The following is a 6,007-nucleotide window of genomic DNA, read 5'->3' on the forward strand; positions in this document are numbered from 1 at the left end:
GACCCATGCTTGATGGCGTTACATGGAAACTGTCACGGGGTGTGGGTGAAGTGGGTGAGGAGTGACTTGGGAGCTCAGAATCCATTTTTTGTCCAGATCCAAATCTGGGAGTTACTCTTTCTGCCTAAAGTTGCAGAATAAAAACAAGCCTCCCATGGCCACCAAGAGAAGGCAAAATGCTATATGAGAAGAAGACAAGTGAGCAAACTCGGCAACCACTGACCAGATTGCATGTGCAGAGTATGGGGACAGAGACAGACGGCCAACTGAAGGACCACACAGTCTAGCTGTTACTATGGTAATTCGTGGCAAATATTTTGCTGATTATATTAGAGAGAAGAGGCAAAGTCTTCATTAAATAGCAAGATACATGCAATAAAAGTAAAACGTGTACGGTATAATCACATACTGATGGTATCTTCACGCATTGTGCCCAACAGAGTGCCAAGTGCTCTGCTGCACTTAAATTTTTAAAAACCAGAAAAAATCAAATTCGGAAGGGGGTACAGATGAGGAAACTGAAGCTCAGAGAGATTCCCTATCTCCAAAAAAATCACACCATTAGGAAGTGGCAGAACTAAGCCGGGAACCCTGGTTTGTCCTGTTCCAAACACAACCTAACCAAAATATTATTCTGTGAAATCTCTAAAACATTTCAGTACTGGCAACAGGAGTCTTGGGAACAGGATATGACTAGGATCAGCTATAAGATTTGTGGGACCTGGAGCAAAATGAGATGCAAGTTCTCTTGTTTAGAAGTTATTAAGAATTTCAAGACAGTGACAGAACATTAATCAAAGTGTGGGCTCTTCCACCCTCAGCGTCCTAAGCGACTGCCCAGCTTCCACGCCCATGAAGCTGGACTTGGATATGCCATAAATATGGAATTGAGACCCACACAAGTTCATTTACAAAACAAGAGCCAGACAAAACTAAAGGAATCCAGCACTGGCCAGAAGAGAGAATGTGCTTTGCCCCCCCCCCCCAGGCCCTTTGGTCAGCTGGAACCGGACATTTATCTAGGAAACACACTTCATCATTTTTGTAGACTGTGGCATATAGATTATACAGTAAAATGTACGTAGAACTTAAGCTGTGGTCTGCTTTCAATCTTTCTTGATTCCTCATTTCATAAACTTCTCAACTTAAACTACTTAATTCAGTGTTGTTGCAGTAAGCTCTCTGCACTCTCTCCTGACTGGTGCTGTCAAGATCCTGATGTAGCAGTGGGTGGAAACAGGTAAATCTCCTGCCCCATTCCCACGCCCCCTCAGACCTCCCCAGAGATGCCGATTTCGGTCCCAGGGGATGCTGCATAGGCCACATGTGACTTAGGCATAAGCCCTTGCAGCCCTCACACACCCTCACTCACAGTCCTGATCTTCTGAGATCAAGATCTGTTTGTTCAGAAGAGACCTGAAGATAAAAGGGAGGCCAGTGAGTTTTTGCAGACGATGCACGCAAATGAACACAGCCCTCCCGAGGCTGAATGGTAAAGCTGTCAAACCTGTGTTCAGATGTTTCTCTCTACTGCCCCATTCCCTCACTGGTCATCCCTTCTTGGCATGAAGCCTCCTCGTGAGGCTTTGGGTCCTGCTATTCCTTATCTCCTTCAAATCGGCCCATTTCCCATCAAGCCCAGACCTGAATCTTTTCTCTCTTCTCAACAAGTCTTGGCTGACTTCTCTCTTTCCCTCGGGGCTGTTCTATGTGATTGGCTAGGAGGAAATTCATCTCAGGCATTAATATAAACTAAGACTAATGGCTAACACAAATTTGATGGATTGCTCTCACATTTTAATGCCTCAGCTCGAGGATGAGGAAGGAGGGAACATTAGGTATCCAGGCTGAATCTTTGCAAGAGATATCTCCAACAGAGGGGCTATTTCAGCTGCCTTTGACCGACATTAACAGTATTGTACTTATTTCATCGAGAAGACAGTCCTGCTCTCTGTGAGGCAAGTGAAAAATAGGTGTTCACTGTTAAAGGAAAACTTAAATAATATACTTTTTGCTAATCAAACTCTGAACTTTAAAAAAAGATAATGGGGGTTGTTGAAGAGGAAGTGAAATTGACACTCATAGTGCAAGAGTACAAACTGATGCATATTTTCTGGAGGTAAATGTGGCGATCTGGTGGTGACGATTCAACCATGCACGTGCACACACACCTTATGTATACACATATTCTATATACACACATATATTACATACACATATACATAAATAACATATTTGAAGGACTTGTATGGAGGTCAACAGTCTGGCCCTGCCTACTGCTCCAGTCTCCCGTCCCACCCTCTCCTTCCAGCTCTGAGTCTATTCACGCTGGTTTCTCCCAGTTCTTCCACACACTCCACGTTCCCTTCTGCCAGGGAGCGTGTACAGTGTCGTTCTTTCTGTTTTATTTATTTATTTTTCTTGGTCGCTATTCATCTCTCTTCTGATTAATCAATTCCTCCTCATCCCTCAGATCTCAGGGGAAGGGTCACTTCCTCAGGAAGTCTTCTCAGACCACTACTCCTCTGCCTCTACCTTGTAAGTCTGGACGGGTTCCCTTATATTCTGCTTTTAGGGACTGCATTCCTTTCCGTGTAACACTCAGCCTAGTAAATCACGCCATTCTCCTCTGTGTGATTATATTATTCATCTGTCTCCTTTTGTGAACTCTAAGCTCTAAGAAAGCGGGTTTATGTTCACCTTTCCAACCTCAGTGCCTAAAAAAGGGTCTGATATGTAGGAGAGGATCAAGAAATACTTGGCTGATCAAACAAATGAGTGGGGAGATTACCGTCAGTTTTTATTTTCTTCTCTGTGCCTCCTTGTCTGTTTCACTTTACCATGATCATGTGATGCTCTTATAATAAAAAGAAAATCATAAAAAAAAAAAAAAAAGCTTTTCCTTTCCTTTGAGGCTACAGCTGTTCTCTGCAGAGCCTGCTACCTTTGGCACTGACTCTTCTTTGTGTTACCTTCAGAGACTAGCTTATGCCCTGGAACAGGACTAGACTGCATTGTCTGAAACTCTGCCCCAGATGGGGTGACTCTTCCCTGCCCATCCCCTTTGGGTTATTGGCCATAAAGCAGGTGATTGACTCCTATTATCTCCCTCCTGCCCTCAGGTGGGTACAACCCGGGGTGGCTTTCATGACTCAGCAAAAGACCCCTTGACGAAGCTGCAAACCAAGCCTGCCTTGCATGCTAATCACAAGACAGTGAGATTTTCCTGAGTGCGAGTTCGGCTACAGTGTCTGAGGAGGTGTCTCTTGGCGTGAAACCCTCACGCATCACTCCACTCCGCTCCCCTATATAAACAGAACTACAGTCACAATGACTTTTCCTGTTAGTTAAACCTAAACTGCTTCAGGGAATTAACGAGTGATTGAATGGTTTCAGCTTGAGACTCAAGTACTTGCTTTCTTCCTATAAACTGACAGCATAAATGCAATTATGGTTGTAGCTAAGTGAGAGTAATTCCTCCATATGGTGCTTCAGGTGGCATTTAAGATATTTTTGATACTTCTGTAGGCAAGTTAAAAAAATCTCGTCAGTCTGCAAACATTTTACCAGCCTCCACAACGTTCACCTACACATTGCAGTGTTACAAAGATAATCTGTCATTTCAAAGCCTTTTTGGAAGGAGTTTGGGAATAAATAAATAAGGATGTGCTTCGGAAGAGACTGAGCCCCTCACACTGAAGACCTATCGTTCTGGTGGCTTGAGTAAGTATTTTCTATTGTTATTTAAGTTCTGACTTTGCCATGGCCTGATTTATCTCTTCTCAGGCTGTGAGCCCACATAAGTGACAAAGTTGCAGCACAAAGCCTGGTTTTTCTGTGTCTTAGATCCCCGGATATGCTGCAGAGATCAGAATTTTGCCATTAAGTATTTTCAGGACATTTGCGGGTGACGAGAAGCTAGTGATTGATAGGATAGCATCTACGTCAGGACAAACGTGGCAGCAGGCAAGTTGCATTTATCTGGCGTTGAGATGAAAAGCTGATTACACAGCTGAGGGCAAATGAGGTGGAAACATCTTGGAGATTAGGTTTGCTCCCAGTGTCCTACATTTCAGAGGGATGTGATCATTGGTTTCCCGTTGAATTGCCTCCTGTGGACAGCGTTTCTCTCGCACAGATTGTTTGTTTTGGGGTTGAATTAAATACAAAAATCTATCCCGGAGAATGCTGCATGTATACATTTAGCCCAGCAGGAACAAAGCAGAACATGGACAGTAGTGGTCCTGTGGCAGGCATTCGGGGATAACTTTGTTATGCTGCGTCCTTGATGGATAATGCACTGAGGTCCAGACTGGTTAAGGTGATTTGGGCTGGGGACAGAACTAGTTAGTGTGATGAGCTGTTGGGCCCTTTCTAGAATTATCTGTTATGTGGTCATATCCTGTCAGATCATAGTCCATCTCTGTGGGAGAGCAAAGTCCATTCCCCTGGGAACGCTCACTGGGGTGCTCTTCCTATGTGGGGTCCCCTTCACACTCCCAGCATTCACTCTGAGTGTCTAGTCCCCATCTTTACTCCAGCCGGTCCCCCTGACATCCATACCCGGGTTCTCCAGAATGCTGTTCTGTGGCATCAGCTCTTGGGTCAAAAAAGCTCCTTGCTTCTGACTGGTCACATAATGGGAAGTTGGGACTCTGCTGTCACAGACAATGCCACCTGCCGCATTCTACCTCTTTTCCCTGCCTGACTTGGAGTCCTTCCAGATGGAACTACCAAATGTTTGTGTGGGTTTTTTTCCCCTCTGTGACCGGTTTCTCTGCTTCATTTTTAAATACATCTTCTGATTTTCTAGGTCATACGTTAAAATCACCCACCGCAGGGAAGGACAGAGATTTCAATTAACCAAAGCAGATCACTTACATATGCAAGGCAGTGCAAAGGTGAAAAGGTAAACCACAGTCAACGGCAGGAACCATCTTTTATATTTTCTTGGTTCCATTTACAAAGTAGGGTACTTTGATAAACAAATGGACTGAATTCAGTATTTTCAGATTCACAGGCATTGCATCGTATGTTTCAGAGAGGGGTGCATTTCTGTTTAGATCACGAGAGGTAGCTTCTTCCCCTGGGAAGGCAGCACAGTGTACTGCAAAAATGGGGGCTTCTGAGTCAGAAGGATTTGGGATTAAGACTTTTCCCGAACCATACAAACTCGAGTTATTATTCTTTCTAGTCTCAGTTTCCTCATCTGTGAAATGGGGCTGATACGGACCATGCTGGGTGGCTGTGAAGACTAGTAATTACGCGCATAAAGTGATCTCTTCAAGCCTGATCCAGATTTGTGTCCTTAACTGGCTGTGCTTCAAGGTCAGGAAATGGGTTTTATTGAAATGAATATTCCCAGAATCTAGTATGGCATCCAACATATACTAGGCCCTTAGTAAGTATGTATTAAATGAGGAGCACATACAACCCTACAAGCCTAGACCACTAACCTGTTAATCAGTGTATACCTTTGTATTGATCTGCAACCTTTAGCTTATTTATATTTTGACCTTATAGATAGCCTCTTTGACACACTACTCTTCCTCTTCTTCTTTCCCTTTAAACCACCGCATACATCATCCTCTCTCCCAACCTTAGAATTAGTACATCTTTCCAGGTTTGAATAAAGGTCAGCATAGGATTTATGAGTCTCTTCAGAGAGCTGTTTTGGGTTATTGTCCTCTTTCTTTCTCTCTAGGACTAAGATCTAATGGCCACGATATTATTTTGTCGGTTTACTTTAAAAGATTCCTACACCAACGAAAAACTAGTTAGACTCATGCCCTGGAAAAATTTACTTACTTCCCATCAATATCAAATTACAGCTCCTCTGTATGAGCAAAATTGACTTGCAGTTGCTCCTAACACCTTGCAGAGGTGATGCTTCACTCTTAGAAGTGCTTCTGAAGCCACAGTTTTAAGCAGTCAGTATCGTGGTAACTGGGTCCCTCTAGGATAGTTTTTCAGATGAGAAACAAACAAAACTTCAAAGAAGAGTTGT

The sequence above is a fragment of the Ursus maritimus genome, unplaced genomic scaffold (assembly GCF_017311325.1).
Source record: "Ursus maritimus isolate PB19 unplaced genomic scaffold, ASM1731132v1 scaffold_35, whole genome shotgun sequence".
NCBI lineage: Eukaryota > Metazoa > Chordata > Mammalia > Carnivora > Ursidae > Ursus > Ursus maritimus.